General features: G+C 51.6%; 1 long non-coding RNA gene across 1 annotated transcript in view; it reads left to right on the plus strand.

The window, feature by feature from the left end:
• The window catches only part of LOC113594725 (uncharacterized), a 117,050-nt gene that overhangs the window by 70,139 nt on the left and 21,990 nt on the right, over positions 1-24,921 (plus strand). The gene's annotated exons all lie outside the window — the stretch shown is intronic.

The following is a 24,921-nucleotide window of genomic DNA, read 5'->3' on the forward strand; positions in this document are numbered from 1 at the left end:
CTAAAGCCTGGATTCCTCTGGGCCTTGCAGGTGGGCGTGTGTGCACACATTCCCGAGAGCATTATGGGATGTTGGCTGTCACTAGGGATCCTGGAGGCTCACTCCAGCTCCTTGAGTTCTAGTTTCCTTTCCACAGGCAAGGAAAAAGAGGGGCCTCTGATGCTGGGGGGAAAGGGATAGGATATCTGACCCAGTCCCAGTTTGCAGACCCTCAGACAAGACTGGCAAGACTTGGTTCAAACTCCAATTCTGCCTTGTTCTAGCCACATGTGACCTTGGCACATGACTTAAGCTCCCTGGTTTCCTTACCTAAAAAGAGGATAAAAATAATGATAACAGTGGCATGAGCCAGCCAGACTATGTGCCAAGCACTGTGCTAAGCACTTTCTTTCTTTATATCCTCACACAGCCATAGAGGGTAGGTATTATTGATCTCCCCATTTTATAGATGAGGAAACAAGGGCTCAGAGAGGTTAAGTGATTTTACTAAAGTCACACAGCTGGCAAATGACAAGGTTGGGACTCTGATCTCAGATCCTTACCCTGAATGATGTATGGTACCTGCATCTCAAGGTTGCTGTGAAGAGTAAATGAGATAATGTACATAAACAAGTATTTAGCCCAGTGCCTGGCACACAATGAGTGCTCAGGAAACAATGTTAATGTTGTTTGTATTTATGCATTTGTACAGGTGCTCTGAGGTTTCCTTTTATGCTCCTTAGATGGCAGGGGGCTGAAGGGAGGATGGAGAAGCTGGTTGTAGGGTTGGGGGCTGGGAAGGGAGTGGCAGGGAGGCTGTGGTCCAGGGGGCAGGTAGGCAGAGGTAGGAAGGGAGGGCTGGGTACAAAAGCAGAGGAGGGTGGGGCAAGCAGTGTAGAGGAAAAGGAAGTGAGTGACTATGTATTTACTTAAAGATTTTGCTCCAGTGATCGCCTCATTGGCCAGACATCTGGTTTCCCTGGACATCCCCAGGGAATGTAAGTCAGACAGCATTACTTCAGCAGCTCCAATGCCATCCACCCCAGGCTCACTTGCACTGGCTGGCTCACAGGGCTCAGGACACTACCCTGCAGAATGCGGCCAAGAGAGTAGTGAGTCTGCCCCTGGAGCTCACTGGGAGGGGGTAGGAATCCCTTCTAGTTGCTGGTCACTCTCCTCTTACCTGCTCAGAGGTACAGACAGTGGGGTTCAACTCTTCCACACACTCTACCTCCCCATCCTGTCCTTCCCTCGTAGGCATGGGGATTGTAGGTTGTTAGGGGCTGAAGAGGGCACTGAATAAGCACCCTCTTCCATGCCTTTCCCCTCCTTAGTCACCTGGAGAGGAGATTCAATGGAGGGAGGCCCACCAGGCAGCTGCCTGGGGCACCCATCTCTACGGGGCACTAAAGCTTCAGTGGTCACTTAACGAATTGGAAAAGAGTATTTAAAAAAGAGCATCTACTAGGTTTGAGCCTCCGGGTGGGGGGCGGGGGTTGGCAGGAACACTTCCATAAGCTGCCAGGCACAGAGGTGAGATTCCCGTGGGGTGCTCAGACTAGGACAATTGTTCATTAAACTCCTTTAGGAGGGGAGACCTGGAGAACCAAAGGGTTTCCGTGTAGCTCAGTGCAACTGGCAAGGTTAGGACCAGAGCTGAATTGTTTTGGCTGATGGAAGAAAGGCTGAGCGCTGCAGCCTGCACCCTGGGGGGTAGGGGGGAGCTTTCTGCCCAGTCCCTACACAGCGTCTTTTCCAAATAAATATTGAACAAATATTGAAAGAGTGTTGGTTGGAAGAGGCACCAAATTATTAGCATGCCCTTGGCTCTCTTATTTGTTAGTCCAGTCCTGTTGCGAAAGTACCCTAATGATGGCTTTAATGATTCCCTTCCTGTCTTGGGTCCTGACTGCATCTGTTCAATCATTTATTCATTCCTTCAGGCACTCATTCAACAGATATTTCTGAGCACCTACTGTGTGCCAGGCACTGTTCCAGGTACTGGGGATACACAGCAAACTGCTTCCTCTCTCCCACTTGTCACCCATGTGTGATTGAACCAGCAGAGATCTAGAGTCTTTCATGTGCCTAGATTGGGATTGGGGTAGGGGTGGGGGATCGAAGGAGGTTTCAGGCTTGGTCTCTGTCCCAGGAGAAAGTCATCCCCTTGGGGGCATGGATCCGTAGTAGAGGCATCTTTTTTGTCCTTGTCCCTAGCCCAGCACCAGCTTTTCATGCCCTCAGGACGTGGTGTGTGCTTATAAATTCATGCAGTGTTCAGGAAGGGGTGTGTGTGTGTGTGTGTGTGTGTGTGTGTGTGTGTGTGTGTGTTTCCCTGAGGAGAGCTCCAGTCTGGGCAGCTGGAGTGGGGAGTGGGGTGCCAGAGGGAAACGGCAGAGGATGCCAGGCTCCTCCCCTAACCCCTACTGTAGACCCCTCCAGGGGTTCTCTGCTGGTGCCACTGCCTGTAGGAAGGGAGCATCCAAATATGGGACTAAGTCAGCAATGGTTTCTCTCAATCACCACAGGAGAGGACCTGCAGGAAGGCCAAGAGGCAGGAGGGACCCTAGGGCTTGAAAGGCATCCTCCCTGAGAAATGTAAGACATTCCTAGAGCACATGCTCCCCTCCCCCACCGCTACCACTGAGATTGCTCCATTTAGCTGTCTGGGCTTCTGGGCATTATTCCAATATTGAAAGGTATGGAGGGGGCCCGGTCCTGATAGCCCTGTCCCCACACCTTACATGGCTTGGAGGAAGAGGGGCAGGAAATCCTGAAGTCAGGTGTTCTACTCCTCTAGATTGTAGCCCTGACCTGGACCCCCCACCCCACCCCTAAAGTCAGAGACAAATGAGAATGTTCCTGAAGAGGCTTTGGGGAAAGCAGCAAATCCTCTCCACCCCAACCCTGGGTCCTGGGCCAGGGCTGCCACAGCAAAGGAAGGTTGGGGGAGGCAGAAGGTGTATGGGGGGGAAACTGGCGGCTGAGGCTCATGTGCCAAGAAGGGGGAAGCTATGTCTGCACAGGCATCCCCCCACCACACTGTCTGACAGAATGAGCTGCGTCCTTGCGTCTCTATTTTTAGTCGGAACTGGAAGGAAAGGAAGTTCGGGGGCCAAGCCACCAGCCCCAGCTCCTGCTGCCAGCACCCATAGCACGTGGTGCAGGGGGGAGGGGGGCAGGAGGAGCCCAACTCCTCAGGGAGGCAGGATGGTGCTCCCTCCCACCTGCCAGCACAGGTGCTGGGCCTGATGGATAGGATGAAGGGACATACTCTGGATTGGGGCTGGGGAGGAAGTGCTGCCTCCTCTCTCTGCCCAAACACTGGCACTGCACTAGGTTTACCTGACATAGTAGAATCTCCTGAAATAGACTTAGGTAGCTCTGTGATACTTTCTGTTGTGGGTTCCGTGAGTAGAGCCCCCACCCCCCACATTTCCTGCTTCAAGATTTAAACATCTTGACCTCTGTTACTCTTCTTCACTGGGAGACTGGTATGAGGCATGAACCCATAGTCTCTCCTTCACCAGCCCAGCAGCAGAGCTGGGGGCAAAGAGGGTGGAATTTTCCAGTGTTCCTACTTCACAGCAGAAGGACTCCCTGACTTAAATTCCATAGCTGCTATGGTCACTACCTGTGGGTCAGGGAAAGGCACTTTGGGTGGCAGTTTAGTTGTTAGAGTTTAGCTCTGCAGTCAGATAGACCTGAGTTCAAATCCTAACTCCTCTACCTACTAGCTGTGTGACATAGAGGAAGTGGCTAAACCTCTCTGGATCTCTGTTTTCTTGTCTGAAAATTGGATAATTGTGGTACCTGCCCCATAGGATTGCTGAAGATTAAATGAGATAATGTGAGAAAATACACGTAGTAAGTACTTAACTATTAGTTAATGAAAATTTAAAAATATTTACCTATCTTTGAGAGAGGGGGGAGGGTCAGACAGAGAGGGAGACAGAGAATCTGTGCTGTCAGCACAGAACCTGACACAGGGCTCGAACCCACAAACCGTGAGAGCATGACCCAAGCCAAAATCAAGTATCAGAAGCTTAACTTGAGTGAGCCACCCAGGTGCCTCTAGTTAATGAAAATTTAAAAGCAGAGCCCAGTCCTGGGCCTGAACCCCACTGTGTGGCTGATCTCAGGCCCATGTTGCAGATATTACCTCTCAGATCTGACTGGCTTTGTTCACCCCATCACTGCCCCCCAAAGTCCCAAGCCTCTGACTTCCAGGCAGAAAACAAATGTATAGCCCACCCTCTACCTGCAGAGCTGGAAAAATTCTTCCCTCCAGCCACAAGCTGCAGTTCCTAAGGCTCCCACCCCCATCTTCCCACCTTTGCCCCCAAGCCCAAGGTGGCTATACACAGCGAATCCCTGTGGAGGAATGGCCTGAGGCACCTTGTCAAGGGTAGGGATGGAAAGATAAGGTCGAAGTGTATCTCAGACAAGACTGTCACAGGGAAGAAAGCAGAAACGAGAGTGAAGACTCTACACAAATACAGAGTAAGAGTTTCTGTGGATGGTAAATGCTTTGGAGGAACAGCTGGGTGAGGTACACAGACTAAGAAGGTCCATGAACCTTCTGAAAGTGTATTCCAAGAGAGGATTCATGGCCTTCTGCAGATTCTCTGTGGGATCTAGGACCCCAAATCTGCTACAAACCACTATGGACTCTGGCCCAGAAGTCAGGAGATCTGGGCTTTAAATCTTGTCTGCCTCTCACTCCTCAGCCAGCAACCTTCCTCCTCAGTTTCCCCACCTGCTCCATGAGGAAGGTAGACCAACTGAGGTCTGTGGCCCAGGTCGGGCATTCCAGGTTTCTGTGAAATCTGATGAGCAGTGACAGAGAGAATAACCAGAACTGAGCCTTGGGAGGCAGATTCCCAGGAAAGTGAGAGGGGGCCTCATCCCACCCCTTCCCAGAAGCTGACTTGGTCCATCAGCCAACATGTCAGCCAGCCAGCCGACAGAAACTGAGCTGCATCCCTCCACCAACGAGGGAGGCTGTTGCCATGGCAACTTCATATTTATCCACTTTAGCTCCTAATTAAGGGGAAAAGCATATAACATATTGGATGTCAAGGAGGCTTTGTGAGCCTCAATTTAGCAGCCGTGCCTGGATGTCAACCTCAAGCGTGATTGCTGTTAATCACCTTCCAAATTACCTAGACAGGTCACAAAGGGAAAGGTCTCCAGCAGTGGGGGGAAGCTGGGCCCAGGGGAGATGAAGTGGTAGGGAGGGCAGGAGGGGAGAGCTGTTGGATATCATGACCTAGGGGGCTGCTGTGTGAATCTTGGCTCTGAGGCTGTGTGATGATAAGGTCTGTGGGGACAGGGGCTAGGTCTGTTCCCCATGACCCTGAGTCAGGATCTCTACCCTGGGGACTTACAAATCAAGGCTCTTGGTCTGTAGAGAAGGACTGACTGGTTGATGAACCAAGAAGCATATAAGGACCATCTGGTGGCCTCTGATGTCAGAAGGAAGATTGACAGATGACCAAGGCTGGTGGGTGCAGGCTGACCTGGTAGCTGATGGGTGGATGATTACCATATGGCAGATGGAAAATCCAATGGAAGGCAATGGCTGGGTGACTGGATTCATGAGTGCATCTGTGATCTCTGAAAGGAATGCCTGGTCTCTCTACCCCAACTCAGGACTCAGGCATTCTGAGGTACCAGTTTGAGCAAGGCCTGGTGGTACTTCTCACCTGCTGTCTGAGCTGTGGCCAGAGCCACATTCCTGGGAGAAGCTTCAGCATGTCCCTGGGGACGTCGGACACAGGGAGTGGAGATTAATAGAGTAAGGTTAGAAATAGGGACACCAAGGGGAGGGTATCAGTAGAGTGGTTAAGAGCATGAGTTATGGGGTCAGGCAGACCTAGGATAGATTTTCAGCTTGGCTATTTACACCTATGTGACTTTGATCAAGTCACCTAACCTCTCTGTGCTGTGCTTTGTCTCATCTCTCAGATGGGGATAATGATAATTCATACCTCATAGGATGTGGTGAGACTTTAACAAGATGATAAATGTAAGAAGCTTAGCACCTTGCATGGCACATGGAAGCCCTCAATAGCTATTTAGACATTATTAGCAAAAGTGATGGCCCTGGAAAAGAGAGGCAGGCACATGGTGACTGAAGCCCGGGCCTGAAAGCGGGTGAGGGAGCACTTACCCTCTGTCCACTTTTGGTCAAGGGTCTAAAAGAAAGAACCATGGAAGGGAACCCTGATGAAGGCAGGGGACAGGCTGGGGTCTGGGTGAGGGTGTACAGACAATTGGAACCTGCTGGGCCTGTGTGTGATGTTTTTCAGTCTCAGAGTGGGCAGTGGGAGAGGACGTCATTGTACTCAGTCTTGACATCACCTAAGGGCCAGAAAGGAGCTTAGTGCAGCCTGAACTTGGGAGATCATTAGAAGTACTGGGATGAGGGGTGTCTGGGTGGCTCTGTCAGTAAGCATCCAACTTCAGCTCAGGTCATGATCTCATGATTCGTGACTTTGAGCCCCATATCGGGCTTGCTGCTGTCAGCATGCAGCTCACTTCGGATCTTCTGTCTCCCTCTCTCTGCCCCTCCCCTGCTCTCTCTCTCTCTCTCTCAAAAATAAATAAAACATTTTTTAAAAAAGAGAGAATTACCTGGGATGATTCTATAAGATCTACTGTCTGGGTTCACCCCACATCTCCTGAATGAGAATCTCAGGGGTGGATCCCAGGAAACTAGTTAAAAAAAAAAGAAAGAAAACTCCCAGGAAGGTCTGAAATCAGCCAGATCTGGGACTTACGGTTCAAAACTAGAGGCCACAGTGGGTCAGAGCTGGCCAGAGCTGGAAGAAGGAATAAATAAGCCCTCCCTCAATATGTAAACTTCACCTTTTACATATAGTATCATGGTTCTGCTAAAAAGTATATTCAAAAAGAAAAAATTCTGCAGCTAAGAAGTTTGGAAAACATGTATTTTAGTAATAATAATAATTACAGCTAACATTTATGGATTGTTGACTGGGAGCCAGGCACTATCTAAGTGCTTCACATGGATTAGCTTTAATCTTCTCAATCTTTTAATCTTCTCAACTGCCATTGAGATAGATCTTCCCATTTATACAGATGAGGAAACTGAGGTTCAGAGAGGTATGTCAAAGGTCACATGGTTTGTTAGTGGCGGATCCAGAATTTAAACCTGGGTGGTCTGAATCCCCATGCGTGGGCTACCTTCCCATTCTATAGTTGAGGAAACACAAGTGCCAGAGGAGTGAAGTGACTTTCCCAAGGCTCCACAGCAAGTTAGAGGCAGAGGAGGGATTAGAATCCAGGAACTCTTCTCTTCCTCCTGCCCTCCATCCCCACTCTTCAGACATATTTTGCAGAGAAAAGTTAAGGACAGGCTGGCTGGCCTCAGGGAAAGGATCTCAACTCTGTCCCCCTCTATAGGCAGAGTCCCAGAAATAGCAGGTGGAGTGGACGGATATTGGAAGGTTCCTGACTTGGAGGAGAAGGAGAAGCTTGGGACATGGTGACCATGGGCCCTGGCAGCCTTGCCGGTCTGGTAGGAGGAGTTGCCGTGCCCTGGTTTCTGCAGATGTGGGCTGCAGCCGTCCTGCTGAATGGGAGGCTATTAAGGGAAAATGCTTTGCAAGGAGCTGAGCAGCTGGGAGCAGAGATCGGAGATCATCACAGCCCTGAATGGGGGACTTTGTCCCCTCAGGGCACAGGCGGGTTCTTGCTCTCACAGTCTGTGTCTGGAAGGCTGGCTGGTCAAGAGGCCAAGGGTGGTCACTCACAAGGAGGCTCCATTCCCTCTTATGTCCTGTCCCATGTCCTCTCCCCTACTACTGTCCCATATCCAGGGCGGCCAGGCAGTTAAGCACATGGGCCCTGGGGACTGACAGCAGGGCCACTTTCTGTAGGTGTGGAAACGTGGGTGTGTTGCTGAAAATCCCAGTTTCCTCATTTGTAAAATGGAACCGATAAGTGTATCTCTTTATAATGTTGTTAGGAAAATCGAGCAAGAACACAGAGTCAATGCTTTAGTCGTGCTGGCTCTTGTGCATGTTCTCGCCAGCTGAGATCTTCCTCCTCCTGGCTTATGTCCATCCGGGTGTGAACTCTCAGGTTTTCCCCTGTCCCCCCAACCCTCAGCAGCCAGGCAGAGACTCAGGCTGGGTCTCCTTACTGAGAGGGAGGCTGTATGTGAATAGAGGGGGAAACGTCAGGTCAGGTCCAATCTTGGAAGGAAGAGCACTAAGGACAAAATGCAAACTCCAGCCTGTGATATGTGATCGCCTCCGATCCCACTACCACTCTGGATATTCTTGAAGCCTTACATCTGCCTGTTCTCTCCTCCCCAGGCCTTCACCAGGTCTGTGTCCTCTGCCTGGAAAGCTCTTTCCCCAAGTAACTCCTACCTGTCCTCCATACCGTAGATTAGACAATCCTGCTTTCCCTTACACCAGCGTATTCGATGTGCCTCCCGCTCTCGAGCTAAAAAGCACCCTGCCCCCTATCCTCTAGACCATGAGCTCTGTGAGGGTAGGGTCTTTGATCTGTTTACTAATCTCCCAGCCTGTAGCATGGGGCCTGATCCAGAATAGTCAATCTATAAATACTTGTTAGAAGAAGGTGTGAGTGAATGAATACATGAATAACTGGAATGGCTCGGGCTGGAAGGTGGAGGCAGAATGTCTGGTAGGATGAAGAGAACGGGGAATGGGTGCTTTAGAAAGAACTGTAAACAATGTCAAACGTTCTCTCCCCAGGAGAAGGACCCAAGCTGCCCTCCTCTCTTGGGAACACAGCCTTGAAGTTAGGCCACCAGTGTCTAGCCTTAACCTCATAGGCAGTGTTTACTAAGGACCTACTGTCAGCTAAATGTGCAACATTTTATACACGCATTTATGGTGTGCTTACCTCATTTTAAAAGCACCTTTGTGAGATAGGAACCATAATTATCTTCAGTGCACTAAATAGAAAACTGAGGTCCAGGGAAGTGGAGACCCCTTGCCCTGGGTCACACAGCTAGCAAATGGTAGGACTGGAAGGGCAATGAGCATCCAGGCATGTCTTTTTGATCCTAGAACTAGAGCTCTTAACCACTAGACCAAATTGCCTTCCCTGCAAGATAGAACGGAAGTCACCCTCCCACTTCTCAGGAAGTGGAAGTTGCTGGGAAACGAAGCTGGAGAAAGTTCAGACCAAACGTTCAGTTAGTGTTTAGTGAGCAACCACAGTGCACGGGGCCCGGCAGGAAATGCAGAATTGGCGGCCAGCCCGGCCAGCTAGCTCCCCATCTGAGCAGACAGACAGACAGACCCCAGGAAGAGGGGCGGGTGATGATAGCCGGTTTGGGGGGGGTGCCAGCCCATGTGGTGGCAACAGCTGGCATTCGTCACCAGCAGCTCGAGGGTGGACGGTGGTGGGCCCCAAGAACAGGGCACAGGTACACAGAGTTGTTCTTGGAGGGGCTATTTGGAAGTCTTTGCACATTGGAGGCTTAATCACTCGGCATTTGCTGAGCTCAGATGGTGGCTTCTTGGCACTCAAGGCACTGACAGGGGTGACTTCTATGCCCCTCCCCAGAGAGGAAGTTTTTCTGCTTCTTAGGGCTCAGCAGAGCACTCTAACTTGCTCATTGTCTCCCAGTGGCTACAGGATTCCAAGCTTTCACGGTGCCCTTCTCTCCTGCCGGATGTAAATGTCATCCTTTTAGCAGAGCGCAGAGCCCCTAATTCTGTGGGAGACCCTGGGGGCTGCTCTCCCTGATTGTCCAGTGGGCTGGAAGCAGGCAGCCCATTAGGCTCAGCCTTCGGCCGTGTAGACATTACCCAGCGAGGTGTGAGGAGTGGCAGTGGTGGGGCCACTCTGCAGAGTGCTAATTTCTCTCCATTCCTCAGGAGAAGTGTGGCTCCTCAGTTGGGGGTACTGTCACATCCCTGTCCATGTCCTAGTGTCATCAGGCTGAGAGGAGCAGGAAGGGCACAGACTCCTGCCCTCAGAGCTGGGACCTGGAGCATTCTGAGAAACGGGAGGCACAACCCTAAAGTTCCCATGGTTTGGTGGCTTGACTCAAGATGGCAACCTTCTTAACCCACATGCAGCCTTGTCTGGTGCCACAGGACTAAGCCAGGGGCCAGGTGTAGTGCCAGGGTAAGGGTCAGGCACCAGGTACAGCTAGGAGATCATCATGGGTTGGAGAAAGGGCTGGGTCAGATGAGAGGTAAGGACTGGAAAGGCAGGCAAGAGGTGGGGTGGGAACCACCCCTCCCCAGCGGTGGAGACTAGTATGAGGATGCAGGGGGGCCGGGGCAGGGGGGTTAGGGAGAGATTGGTAGTGGAGGTAGGTGAGGGTTGGAGTTGGAAATGGGGTTGGGATTGTTATTGCTGTTAGGGTAAGAATTTGAGGTGGACCTTGGCTTGATTTTGATACCAGGGAACAGGATTGGGGGTGAAGTTGTAGTTGGGATGGGGGTTGGTGTTAGGGTTGGAGATGAGGTAGGAGTCAATAGGCCTGCTGTTTGTGTGAGAGCTGAGATCAGGCGAGACAACATTTGGCTCAGAATTAGATTGGAAAGGGGTGCCTGGATGGCTCAGTTGAGCGTTTGACTTTGGCACGGGTCATAATCTCACAGTTGTTGAGTTTGAGCCCCACGTTGGGCTCTGTGCTGACAGTTTAGAGCCTGGGGCCTGTTTCAGATTCTGTGTCTCACTCTCTCTCTCTGCCCCTCCCCTACTCGTGCTCTGTGTCTCTCTCTTTCTCTGAAAAGTATATAAACATTTTAAAAATTTTTAATAAAAGAATTAGATTAGGAAAGGGTGGGAACCAAGTTTTCTCTTCACTGACCAGTGTGTGCACTTTCTCAGTAGGTGGAAAACCCAAAGTGGGACAACTGGGGCTGTCTTAGAACTCATCTGCCATCGACCACCTGTCTCATCCACTTACCTCCACCTTCCCACCCTTACTCTCTTCTCCTTTGAGTCCCAGTTCCTGCTGTTGGGCAGAGGCAAGGCTCACGTATCATTTCCTTCCTGATCATGGCAGATGGGGCTGAGGACTGTGCTGTGTTCTTTTTCAAGCAGCTGCTTTATCGCAGAGTCTTCCAGTTTCAAGAACTGAGCAAGACCTGAGGCATTCTGGGTAGGGCTCTATCAGCTGGGCCCTCATCCTAGGGGTGAATGGGGACATGGAGTGCCCCTCCCACTCCTTCCTGGCCCTTGCCAGGGCCCTGACCTCTCTCCTCCTTTCTGTAGAGGTCCCAGCCCCTGCATGCCCCTTCTCGCTTCTCAGGATGACAACCTGACATCCTCTGGCACTCAGTGCTGGGGTCAGGCTTTTAAAGCTGTCATTGGGGAGACCGTGGCCCCTCTCCTACTCGCTCCCCTGCCCCAGTGTCCCTTCATGCAGAAACAGGCATCAGGGCATGAAACAGAGGACGACTGTGGCACTGTGCTGCCTTTTAAATGCAGGCAATTAGTGGCTAAATAAAATATAGAACGAGCATCTCTGCCTGCTTCTGGCAGGAGCTCATGGAAAGCTGCCCGGATTAGGGACCCCAGGAATGGACTGAGGAACAGAAGGTGGTAATCCCAATCTACTGCTCTGGAGCCTTTTGCTGGGACAAAGTCTCAGGGAAGAGGGGCTCAAAGACTCCTAATAGGCTGGTCAGCCTCATTAGAGAGTTAGGGAGTGCAGGGGAGCTATGGGGGTCTTGTGGGACTCAATAGAGAGGCCTGCAGAATAGCAAGAAGCAGAGGACAGTGGCTTTGGAGCACAACAAACCTAGATTTGCACCCTGGCTCTGCCACTTAACAGCTGTGTGACAGAGGCAGGCTGCTCACCCTTTCCAAGCCTCAGTTACCTTGGCTGAAGAATGGGGATGATAATAGTCGTACCAACCTCTCAATGATATTGCTAGATTTAAATAATAAATGCTCCACATCTCCCAAAAAGAGGCTCCCCCAAAAGGGAGTGAGGCTGTGGCCAGAAAGGGTTAGAGATACTGCTGAGAGGTCATGCATAGGTGGGAGGATAGGCCCTGGAAGGGAATTGGAAGCCTAGGGAAAGCTAAGCCAATTTCACTCCTGGGCTCTTGCCTCACCGATGCTCCCCTCGGGTGTTCTAGAGAGAAATAGGCGGTTAGACTGAGACCTTTAGAGTGGGAAGAGGAAGAACTTACTTCTAGCCACTGTGTAAGCCCCCATTTATTCTTCCCCCCACTGCCATCCTACTGGGTTGCCATGTATAGATAACCACCTTGGATCTCATGTAACATCCTGGAGCCTCAGTTTCCCCTGCAGTGTGGCTTTAACAGCAGCATGTTCCTTTATCCTAGTGCTCTATAACAAATGCACTATCCTCACAGAATTGTGGCACCTTCTTTCCTTCACCCACTGATCTCTCCCATACTGCTCCCATGCTGAGCAGAGTCCTCACCTGGGTGCTTTTTGGGGAATGGGGCAGGGTCATGAAGCAGCTCAGCAGATGGCAGTTGGGGAGACAGAAGAGACTGGGCCAGGAGCTGGGACAGCCAGTCTCTTGGCTCCTGCTCCCACGTGGACCCCCATCCTAAAGCTCCAGCTCAGCCCTTTTCTTTAAATAAAAGCAATGACGTCATCCTTGTTCTTAGCTGCTGAGCTAGAAGGAGGTGATCTGAGATACTGCGGAGGGGAAGCAAGAGATGCTGGGGCTGGGGGTAGGGAACCCAAGGGGCAGATAAAGGACAGATACCAAGCCCCCCTAGAAACACCTGTATGTGTGTGTGTCCCGGGGTTCACCCACATGTATGTGTTAGGCAAACTGCAGACTCACAAAATGTTAGAGCAGAGATGGAACTTCATTGTGCTGCTAAAAAAAAAAAAAAAGCAGAGGCTTATAGATTCTGTGGTAGAGTTAGACAGATCTAGACAAGGCTGTTTATGTTTCTGAGTCTCAGTTTTCTCATCTGTAAAATGGAAGTAACATTGAGGTTGACCTTGCAAGCATTTTGGGTGAAAGGATTAAAAGGGATAGGGAAGGATTTGGGGTGAAAGGATTAAAAGCGGAAACTCTAAGGAGCCCCATCCTATGGCCTTTCACTGCATCCATGTTCCTGATCCATCCCATAGCCCCTTTACCTACATTCACCATCCCCTGAATCCTTAGCCAATGTCCTGTAACTCTATCCCAGGTCCCCTCCATCCCTGGCACCTAAACACCTGGCACATAGTAGGTGCTCAAATAAATAGTGGCTAACATGATTATGATTGGGCAGAAGCGATGCTGTCAGCAAAAGATGGCTGAGCTGGCATCAGGAGGCCTCCCCTGGCATCAGCCCAACCCTTCCCAGCAGAACTCCTGGGTCTGGGCTCTGCCAGGCAAGGGGCTATTTGGTCCTCACTATCTATCTCTTTGGGCCCAGCTGTCAGCAGCTCCCCTCTGGTCCCAGGGGGCCTGGGAACCACTTCTTCTCTTCCTCTCTTGGTACGGTTCTGGGTCCTTCTGTGGAAGCCCTGGGTTATTTTCCCTGAACATCTCTGAAGCCTCCCCTCAGGGTTTGCTTGGGCTCCTGGCAGCATCTGAGCTCTCACTTCTGGGTGACAGCTCCTGTTCCTTCTTGGGGTCTCTTTTCCTCCCCACCCCCACCTTCAGTGCCTCCCCATCTTTTTGATCATCTGTTCCCTTCTCTGCGCATTCCCTCCTCAATCCCTCTTTCTTTCTCCTGTTTTGGTCTCTTGGATGTCTGTCTCTATTCAGTCTCTATGCCTGCTTCTTCCCTGTTTTCCTGCTCTGTCCCTGTCAATGATATTAACTCTCTTGCTGTCTCTCTCTGCCAATTGCAATATCTTTCTCCATCCCTACACGGTGTGCCCATCCTTGAGCAAAGGCCCAAGGGGCCAGGTCAGGCCAGTTATTCAGAAGGGAAGGGCCCCCCACCAGCCCTCTTCCCCAGCCCGTGTGGGGTGCAGCCCTGGCTCTCTCTGCTTCCTGAGCACGGGTGTGTGTGGGCCGAGGGCAGAAGGCCCATCTTGCCTGTCATCTGGAGAGACGTGTGTGCAAATGTTAGCTCTATGGCTCTGATTCAGCTCCCGGGCGGCTGGCTGCAGAACATGATGATGGAAGGGGGTGATGGGGACCCAGAAAAGAGAGCTGGGCTCAAGATGGAGTTCTGGGACTTTCACAGAGGACCTGGGCTGCCTAGGAAGGACCCTGGGTGGGATAATGGAGGGAGGGGTGGGAGTTACAGGATGCAATTATGTAGACTGGATGGGGCAAATGGGAAGAAGTTTCAGTGAAGGGTGGGGATAGAAGGGGGCATTGGGTGGGATGAAGGGAACTGTGGGTGGGATGGAGGGGACCTAGGATAGAGTTACAGGACATTGGCTAAGGATCTAGGGGATGGTAAATGTGGGTGAAGGGGCTATGGGATGGATCGGGAACATGGATGCAGTGAAAGGCCATGGGATGGGGCTCCTTGGGGCATCCCCTTGCCTGCCCCTCACCCATCTCCCCATTGGCACCCCCTGCCAGGCTTCCCTGCCCCCGTTGCTGTTTTGCTGCTTCTAGCCCTTTACCTCTCAGTCTCTAGGCTTGTCCATCTCTCCTCTCCACCCCTCCATCTCCCCACCCCCCGACAGAGCAGTTTTGAGTGCTAACTGCCCTTTCCATTTAGGACATTCCCCTATAGATCCCCTCATCACTTTGGTCTGGTTCTGAGGGTCGACAGGACCACCTCCTCCTGCAGAGACCTGTCTGTCTGGTCCAGAAAGAAGTGGTCCAGTTTCCACTTGTCCTGGTCTGGTGGAATCCGCAGATCGCCTGAGGAGCCTGTGGTAGTTGCTGAGCCTGGAGTCTGTGAGCTGGTATTCTGCTGGTGAGGATCAGAGCAGGGATGGTGTCCCCAGCACATTCTAGTCAGTACTGCTGGACTCTCAGTAGATGCCCAGGGCCTGTGTGTGTCCGGACCATAGATAGTACATGCAGTCAACTTAGGGCCAAATTTGCCACCCACTTCTCTTCCCCAGGACATTCATCCCATGTCTGTATCCACAAGGGGCCTGGTGGGGGCCACTATTATCCTAGAATTTGGAGAGAGGAGGCCAATTTCAAAATATATCATAATGAGGATAGTAATACTGGCAAAATTACTGGGAGCCTACTCTGTGCTAGCTTTTAGGGAGGCTCTGTACATTTTTAATTCAAAGAAAATTTTCACAACTATCTCTGAGGTGGGCATTATTTTTATCCCCACTTTCCAGAGAAAGAAACTGAGGTTCATATATGTTAAGTCACCTGCCTATATTCATACCAGGGCCATTTGCCTCCACAGCTTGTGCTCTGAACCCCTGCAGACCCTGCAAAACTCCCACAGACAACCCCTGTGGTGGGACCCTGGGAGGTGTGAGTGATGGAACTGGGTGCTCATGGCTCTTCCCCCAAAGCCTGGGACAGCCTTCCGGCGTTCAAGAAGCACTTCCAGCCTGGCATGGACCTCGAGATGCCCCTGCCTCCACCAACACCCTCAGAAAGCCGTTAATTGGCTACCTTTGTAGCCAATGGGGGGAGGGGTGGTTGACCTAAATTTAGGCTACTTTCTCAGGCTGTGGATGAGAACATGGGGTGGCAGTGAGGGGCTGGCCAGGGTCCACTCCTGACTCATCAGCCCTGCCCCACAAGCAGCAGGACCCCTGGCAGGCTGTGGAAATGCACAAAGACCACCCCCCCCTCCCCGTCTCTGTGTGGGTGCACTGGGCTGCTGTGTTCCTGTGGCGCCGGTGGGTGCGTGACGATGGCAGCTCCCACCCGAGCTACAGAGCCGTGAACAGAAGGGGCGAGCTGCCGGCAGCTTTAAATAGCTCCTCGCTGTATCTCACTTGCTGAAGCCCCACCCCCCCCAAGTCTGGCTGCCCCAGGGAGGGGCTGTGTGAGCCCCAGAAATGAGGCCAAGAGAGAGGGGCTCAACCCCCCCTCCAATTCGGAAACACCTTCCAGTGACGCAAATGTCTGCCAAACGACACCTGTTCATCACTATGCCTAAGAGGCACAGCCCACTTTTTCTCTTGGGTTGGGGTAGGGAGTGGGGGAGGGGGTCCTGGAAATCTCTTACAGGACTGTGTATTGTCAGGGGAGAGCTCTGCCTGGGCCTGTATCTTGGCTGCAAGGATGCAGCAGGCAGATTTCCATTCAGCCCCTTCCTTAAGGGGGGTGCACTGGTCCCATCCACTGTGACTCTAAGAAGCAGCCCACCCCCCGTTTCCAAGCGCAGTCAGTGTTGACCCCTTGCTCATCATCTCACCTCCTCACTTTAACCTACCTGTGTCTACACACAGACCTTGATGATTTGACCCTGCAACCATATCCCCCATCACTCAATTTTCCCACCTCACTTCAGCCATCAGACCTTTCTGCTCCCCAAACATGACTGGCTTATTTCCACCTCAGGACCTTTGTAGCTGCTGTTCCCTTTGCCTGGAATGCTGTTGTGTAAGAAATGTTTCTCTTCGGTTACACGTGAGTGATTGGTTGATGAACCCCTGTCTAGCACATCAGACAATAAGCTCCAGGAAGGCAGGGACTATGTATTCTTTCTACTTATTACTGATCCCTAGAGCCCAACACAGTACCTGTTACATAGTAGGGACTCGGTAAATATTTGTAGAGAGAGACACCCTGGCAAAGCCTTAAAGGTAGGCAAGCAACCTGTATGCCAGGAAAAAGAGCACTGGACATAGAGTCTGAAGTTCTGGCCTCGAGCCCCTGCTCAGCCATTGCCAGTGCTGGCACGACTTTACCTTCTCCCTTCTGGGCCTCAGCTTTCCTGAGCACATTGAACAAAGTGGCTCTGAGCCTCTAAGTGGTAGCCTCTTCTCCTGCAGCCTTGGAGCCAGAGTGAAGCAGAATGCACGCGTGTCCCTGGGGAAACCCCCTATCAATCTGCCTCCCCACAGGGGCCTGGAGGAGGGTGGTGGCAGAGACTTGGCCTGGCGTTTGTAAGAGGCAGCAAATGACTCAGCCCTGGGAAGGAGGCATCCATCACCCTGGGCAGGCAGCAAGGAGAGAGAAGCAGGGGAGGGACAGAGTGGGAGTAAGGGAGTGAGGGAAGGGGGAGGCAGGGCTCTCGGCTGCTCTGCTCCCTCTACTTCTCAGGCCTGGGACCCATTAACAGACATGGGGAGCTCCAAGCACAGAGAGGGGGAAACCAGAGAAGGAAGGAGAAGGGGATGAGGCGTGGGGGGGCGGGGGGAGTCAAATCCTATGAAAACCATGCAGGATATAGAAAATGTGGCCCTGAACTACTTGTAAATCCTGAGACTCATTACAAAAATTCCTCCCCCAGATCCACTTATCTGGCTTCTTCTCAGCTCAAATGTCATTTCAACAGAGAGGCCTTCCCAGAGCAGCCATCTGTCCCCCACCCTCCTTCACCTCCTTATTGTCCTCAGAGCTCAATTACTCTTTGCAATGATTTATTTCTTGACTTATGGTCACCTCCCCACCTCCTCCTGGGATGTAAGCTCCCCGAGGGTAGCAGTCTCCCTATCTTGTACACCGTTTTCCCGCTATGGCCTAGAACAGTGCCTGGCACAGAGCCACAAGTTATTACGTTCTGGGAACTGTTTTAGATGACTTACATACATTATTCCTTCATGTCCTGATCTTTGAAAGAGGCAACATAGAGGTGCCTGGGCGGCTCAGTTGGTTAAGCATCCAACTTTGGCTCAGGTCATGATCTCATGGTTTGTGAGTTCGAGTCCCACATCAGGCTTTGCACACATAGCGTGGACCCTGCTTCAGATTCTCTGTCTCCCACTCTCTCTACCCCTCCCCTACTAGCGTGCCCATGCGCTCTCTCTCTCTCTCAAAAATAAATTAAAAAAAATTTTTTTAATAAAAAAAAGAGGCAATATAATTATTTTTCAGATGGAAACACTAAGGACAGAGAGATAAGTGATTTGTTCAAAGCTCACACAGCTGGGAAGTGGGAGAGCTCCTATTTGGACCCAAGCCTATCTGACCCAACGCTCAGAATATTTGGAATGTGAGAGCAAAGGGGCTGTTGGAAACACTGGGGGCAGTGGAGGGAGTATTGACCCAAACCTCCCAAGTAACTGATAAAGAAACATTGGCCCCGAACAAGGAGGTCCCTCCTGAAGTTAGAGTTACTTAATTGAGGATTTCTAAAGGGAAGTCCTGCTTGACACAGCTGCTGTCCAACTTCGGGAATTTGTTACCCTCAAGGGGTCTTCTCAAGCTGAAAATAGAAAGTAGTTCAGAAAGGGTTGCATGGAATTAATGGATGATGGGTCCCCAGCGGTAATTAAAGGAAGCGAGAGATGCTGGGGTTCTGGCTTAGATGTTTGAGGTCAGCATCACTGCTGGGGACTGCCATGGTCTCTACCAAATGGGTCCTCATACTCCAGCAGAGAGAGCAGCAGGCTGGGAAGCACGGGGAAGGTACATGATCTCAACCTCCCAACCTACTCTGGCAGGATCTGGCTGCCCAGCCAATTCCTCCTCCTGCCTGCTTCTCTCCACCTTCCCCACCCCACATCCCCAGGCCCAGCTGGGCTGTTAGGGGCCGGGTGTTTTGGCTTGCTGACTCACTTACCTGTCCAAGATGGGCAATCTGCATATGTTCTGGTTTTCTGAGTGTTTTCTTTGTTATCCTTTTTTTTTTTTTTTTAAGGAAAAGCTATTTTTGCAAGGTCTTCATTACTTCCTAATTATTCATACTCCTTCCATTTGTTTGCCTTGTTAAATACAAAATTCAACAAGCGGCTCACTTTCTCATTTGTTTCAGATTCTTAATGGATCTCATGTCCACACCCCTTTCTTCAGGTTAACCTAGGGTGGGAGAGGCCCCCATGCCCTCTCTTCACTGAGCATTGGGCATCCCCAGCCTTTAATGCCTTTCACCCATCCTGCCCCCTACAGACCCCTGTGGGATCACCACTCTCATTAACCCGCTGCCTGGACCTCCCCTCTCCCCTTCTCTCCTCTACCCAGAGTGTCTCCCTTCTCCCTTCTCTGCTCTTGCCCTCTTCCCTCTCCTATACCTTCTCCATTACTTCTCTCAGTCTGCCCACCTCCCATGGTTTCCTACTCTCAGCTTCACCCATTTCTTCCTTATGCCTCGTCCTTCCCCACTCCCATCTTTGCCCTTCCCTCTCCATTCCTTCCCCTCTCCTTACCCTGCAATACTCTCATACCCTAGAGTTATTTGAATCTCCAGGGCTTGCTTTCACTCCACCCTGCCTCCCACTCCCCCTTTCTAAAATATAAAATATTGGGGCATAAGCCAGGGCTACTGTGTTGCTGACTGCTCCTGTGGGTAGGTACTGCCCCTCTTGGCTCTCAGGTGATAATTCATTTCCCCCCAGCCCTGTACAGTCCTCCTTAAATTTACTTAATCCCTGAAAATCCACTTCCTTAAAGCCCAAAAACAATGGTTCATGGAGGGGTGGAGTGGGAAAAGTTCCCTAGGACTCCAAGTCCCTGGAGAAGTAGGGTCAGATCAGGTCCTTCTTTGAGCCACGTTGAGGTGTCAGGGCCGAGGCCAGCAATTCTCAACAGATCCTGCTCCCAGGCCTACTTTATGGAGGCCCTGGCAGGGACTGTGGGCCCCTGTTAGCCCCCTCAGGTCCCCAGGCAGGGGGGTCTTGCGGCTACGAAGGAGCAGGTGGCTATGATGAGGCAGTTGATGGCTGGACCTGAGCCCTCTCTTTGCAAACAGCAGCCCTGGGTCCTTTGGTGGCATCTGTTTTCTGCCTGCCTGGGCCTTTTCTTTTCTGGCCTCCGGCTGGGAACAAGGGTCTGAATGCTCACACAGACACCTTACATGGATGTACATATGGCCATGCCCACACAGCACAGGCACCCACCTCACACATCTCTACACACTGTACATTAGAGGGCATCTCACACCTGGGTGCCCCAGAGTCACCTAAAAAGCTTATTAGAGTGCTAGGCCACACATTGGGTTTCTGATTCAGGAGGTCTGAGGTGGGGCCTAGAATGTGCATTTCTTTTTTTAAAAAAATTTTTTTCAACGTTTTTATTTATTTTTGGGACAGAGAGAGACAGAGCATGAATGGGGGAGGGGCAGAGAGAGAGGGAGACACAGAATCGGAAACAGGCTCCAGGCTCTGAGCCATCCGCCCAGAGCCTGACGCGGGGCTTGAACTCATGGACCGCGAGATCGTGACCTGGCTGAAGTTGGACGCTTAACCGACTGTGCCACCCAGGCACCCCTAGAATGTGCATTTCAAACGGATGCCAAGTGCTGCTGCTGCTGCTGCTGCTGCTGCTGATCTGGGCACCACTCTTTGAGAACCACTGCACTAGAGATGGCCACCTGCGCACACACAGGAGGGTACACATTCATGCACAGAAGCGTTTGCAAAATAACAAGGCGAGGCAGCTGGGAATAACTGGAAGCTAGGAGCTGAGCTGGGGATCACTTGGCCCCAAAACGCTGATTCCTGGTATCATTCTCTCTCACTGTCTCTAGGCTCTTGCTCTCTCCCCATCAGTCTGCATTCCTGCGCAGCACCTCTTTCTCTGTCTCTCCCTCTCCCTGCAGCCTCCCAGTCCCAGCCAGGCCCTGCAGCCTCCAGGTGGCTTCCCAGCAACTCTGCACACATGAGCTCATCCATCTCCATCACCCTATGAGTGAGTGGCAGGCAGGTGAGAGAAGATTACAGAAGAAAGGGCTCAGCTCCCCACTAACAGGGAGCTTGCTCACCACGAGAACACAGCCAATTATTCCCCCTGTTCTGGGGAATAATCATTAATGCCACAGGAAATTCTAAACAAGCGATTAAATCATTACTGGGAAGACAAAGCAGGACTGTGCCACCACTAAGCCTCCCTGGTACTGTTGGTCTGGGGAAGACTTACCTGGAAGGTGGGGAAGATCCCTACTCTGAGCTGCACACCCAGCTACTGTCTCCCAAACTCCTCTGACCCCCAACGATGGAGGCTCTCTTCTGGTAGGCCAATTAATCTATTCATTTATTGACAAATATTTACTGAGCACCTACTATGTTCCAGGCAGTATTCTAGGGCCTGAGGAGATACTGGTAAAACAGATGAGGTCCCTGTCCTCATGGAGCTCACAGTCTAGTAGGGAAGGCACACCATTAAAAAATGAGTAAGATACTAAGACAATAATCACAAAGTGGCAAGCGTTGAGGAGGAAAGAGACAGGATAGTGGGTGCTTTGAGTGGAGCATGTACTTGGAGGACCTTGGAGGCCACCCACACTGTAACAGACAGGCCTCCCTTGGATTGGTCAGCAGTCTGTGTCCATTCTGGGCCTGAAGATTATGTTTTGTACAAACGTGTGCAACATCTGAGCAAACCCTCTTCCTACCCTGAGTCCCCAACATGCTATCTTTGGAAAGATAATGAGTATCTAGAACAGCTACTGTGTTTTAGCACTTACTATGTGCCAGGCATTGCACTAAGCAATTTATGGCCATTACATCATTTCATCTGCAGAGCAATAATAACGTTATGAAGTAGGTGTTTTTAATCCCCATTTTACAGATAAGGAAATGGAGACCAGGAACGCTTGAGCCACTTGGCCAAGACATACAGGAGGTAACTGGGAGGTTGAACTGAGGTCTGAGTCCTGAGCGGAGGCAGTTAACCCCCACCGCATCCCACCTCCCAGGGGAAACATGAGAGGTCAGTGTGGGCTTTACACAATCGATTTTAGGGCTAGAAGACCTCGAAGCCTGGGGTCCCTGTGGACACGGGGCTATACTGGGCTGGCTACTGGTTACTAAAATATAACAAGAAAGGGCTTACCTTCCTCCACATCTCCAAAACGCAGTGCAAAGTGGGGAAGCAGTTATGGCCAGCTGCATGATCTCCCTAGCTCAGGGACTTTGGGAGAGTCCCTTTGGCTTCCATGGAGAGACCATGGCCCCTACCTCCCCAGCTGCCCCCAGACCCCTGCAGCGTTGGGAGGGCCCCTCCAACTGTTCCTTCATGCCTGCCATCTCCTGCACCTGTGGCCAGGCCACACCCCCAAGGGGTGGTGGGGCAACCAGAGGCAGACGGACCAGAGCCTGTGTCTGTGGTGACTAATCGGCTGGTGCTTGGGAGGCCGTGGTGAATTATTCACACAGATTCTGTGAATTATTCAAGTTGTTATTATTTATTTTTCAGATGAGCCTGCGGCAGAGCCTCCAGGCCCATGTTCAAAGGATGACATAACTCCCGACTCTTGATTGTCTGTGTCTGTAGAGAATGAGTCAGGCTTCTCTCCAGCCTCAGCCAGGAGTCCCAAAGAGCAGGCTGAGGGCAGGGAGCTGCTGCCTTTGGGGCAGACTCCTGCCGAGCCCCAATCCTAACCCCAATTATAGAATTAATAGTTACCACTTACTGGGTCTCACTGTGCCCTGGCACTGTTCTTTCCACGTGCAGGCTTAAATGAACAGCACAACCACCCTATGAAGACTATTATAACCCCATTTTAAAGATGATGGAACTGAAGGTCAGAGATGTGATGTTCCTTGTCCAAGGTCACCAGTTAATAATTGGGATTCTAGCTCAGGGTTGTGGGCTCCAAATCCAGTGGCTGCCACGTTGCATATGCCAGTGGGTATTAGTGCCTGACCCGTCCTAACCAAACTGCTTTGCCGCCCTAATTGCACCCCTACCCCCACCCCAGGCTTCAAACCACTCTGAGGGCAGGCCACGCCCAGTGCCTCCAAAGCTCTCAAAGGAGACTTCTGCATCTCCATGGCAACAGGATCCTGAGCAGCCAGAGTCAAGTTTGGTCTACCTGTGAGGAACGGAGATGGCCTTTGCCTGCAGAGCTCCCCAGGTGTCCCAGGATCTGAGCAAATGTGACTCAGGGTCTCCTGGACACTCCCAGTTTCACTAAGCCCTCCCTCCAACCCCAGACACAAAGCACCCGCCCCCTTCACAGAGCTCGGACAGCAGAAGTCATCCAGCCTCCCTGCCTCCTTCAACTAACTCTCCTGCTGCCTAACCTCATCCCTCTAGCTGTGGCCCCAGGCCTTGTCCCTGAGGAATCCCCCTTCCCCTCCTCCCATAGCTGCCATCTGGAGGAGGCAAACGAGGCAGAGTAGACACGTGGACTCAGCCCTGGGGACATTTTGAACGCTTCTTGTCAAGGTGACCATAGTCTGACAGAGATACCATCCTGTCCTGGAAAGGCACCTTTGTCTTCCTACCACCCCATTCGTTCATTCATTCGATAAATACTTACTGAATGCCCACTATGTGCCAAGGCTGGTTCCAGGTGCTAAGGAAGTGGCCAAGAGCAGTGAGGCCTCCCCGCCAGAGAAGGTCCTCTCCAAGTTTAGCCTGGGCCCCTCTCCCAGGACCTGTCTCTCCTGACATGAAGGAAGCAAAACCACAGGCAAAGTGGATTGCAGCATGACTCTACTAGCCCCTGACTCTCTGGGTGACCTTGGGCCAGCAGCTCCCCAGCTCTGCCTTTTTAAAATAAGGGAGCGGGACCAGAATCTGCTTTCTAAGGCCTTGCCAGCCCCGCTTTTCTCAGGTGTCAGTAATTCAGTAACAAAGACAACATTATCATTTCCATCCTACAGCTGTGAGAGTCAGAGCTTTGCATGTGCCTCATCTCAGGTGGACTTAATGGCTGTCCCTTGCTTCCCGGCTCTGTGCATTTGAAAGGGGAGTCTTGGGATGGCTCTGCGGCTAATGGTGTATTTCAGTTGCCAGAGAGCCTTGGGAGCTGGGGAGGAAAGGAATCAAACAGTTGCAGAATGGCTCTGCTTTCCTTGCAAATCTTTCTTATTAATCTTTGTGGAGGTGGATATGATTATTCCCATTTTACAGACAAGCTAACTGGGACTCAGTCCACACAGCGGTAAGTAGCAGGGATGGGTTGTGAACTCGGGTCTACTCGGGACAATGCTCTTTCTACCACACCGGGCCAGTTCTCCAACCTCAGCTGGGCCCTGGAGACAGAATGTGGCTTCCTCTTCCAAAGCCTGTGTGGGAGCTGGGGAAGAACCAGCTGAAACTACCTCTTGGGGGTTGGGTGTTGCTGATTTCCACCTTCTCCACTAACAGAGAGGAAAACCTTGGGCTGGCTATGCTGAGTCATCCAGAGACCAGGAAATCCAGGTTTATATTTACCCCAAGGCAGCCACAAAGCTCAACAGGTTTGTGGCTGTACTTCCCCAGTTAGGGACTGCTTTATCTCAAAGCACCTGGACTCATTCCCTGACTGGGCAGGCAGGTGAGAAGGGACCATGTTCCTGGGGGCCATCCTGTGTCCTTGGGCACCCACACCTGTAGCCTAGTGGATACTGCTCCCCGCTTCAGCCATCCTAGACTTTTATATATGGGTCCCCGGAACACCAGCATCTGCATTCAAGGCTTGTTAATATTGCCAGCCTGCACATTCCCACAGACCTCCAGAATCTGGTGGGGAAAGGGGTCCCCCTATCCGGGGGAGTGTGTGTAGCACAGGTTCTTTCCAAGCTTTCCCCTCTGGTTCAGAACTGCTGGGCTCACCCTCAATGCCTGGGCTCTGGAATAAACCTGAATGTGAATCCTGGGGCTGACACTTAGCAGTCAGGCAGCCATGCGCCCTGTACATCATCTCTTGGACCTCCATCTTCCCATTTGCAAACCAGGGGTGATACTTATACCCACCTCATGGGGTTGTTGTGGGGATTACAGGAGATGATATCGATAAAATGCTCAGGAAAGGCCACTTGGGATGGATGTTGCACCTTCCTTTTCCCTCCCTTCTGAGCTGAAACTGGGCCTGGGGCTGTAGCTCTGGGAGGGCTGAACTTGTCCAGCAGGTTCTGGGGGCCTCATAGCTACAGTATTATCACGTGTCCCTATTGGCCCCTCAAGGCTCCATTGGGAAGACAGCTTTGCAGACCTTTGTCTTGGACAGGGTGGGGTAGTGGGCCCCTGCTGGAGCCCCTGAGGTCAGACTCAGGGGTCAG

This window comes from Acinonyx jubatus, chromosome A1 (genome assembly GCF_027475565.1).
Source record: "Acinonyx jubatus isolate Ajub_Pintada_27869175 chromosome A1, VMU_Ajub_asm_v1.0, whole genome shotgun sequence".
NCBI classification, from domain to species: Eukaryota; Metazoa; Chordata; class Mammalia; order Carnivora; family Felidae; genus Acinonyx; species Acinonyx jubatus.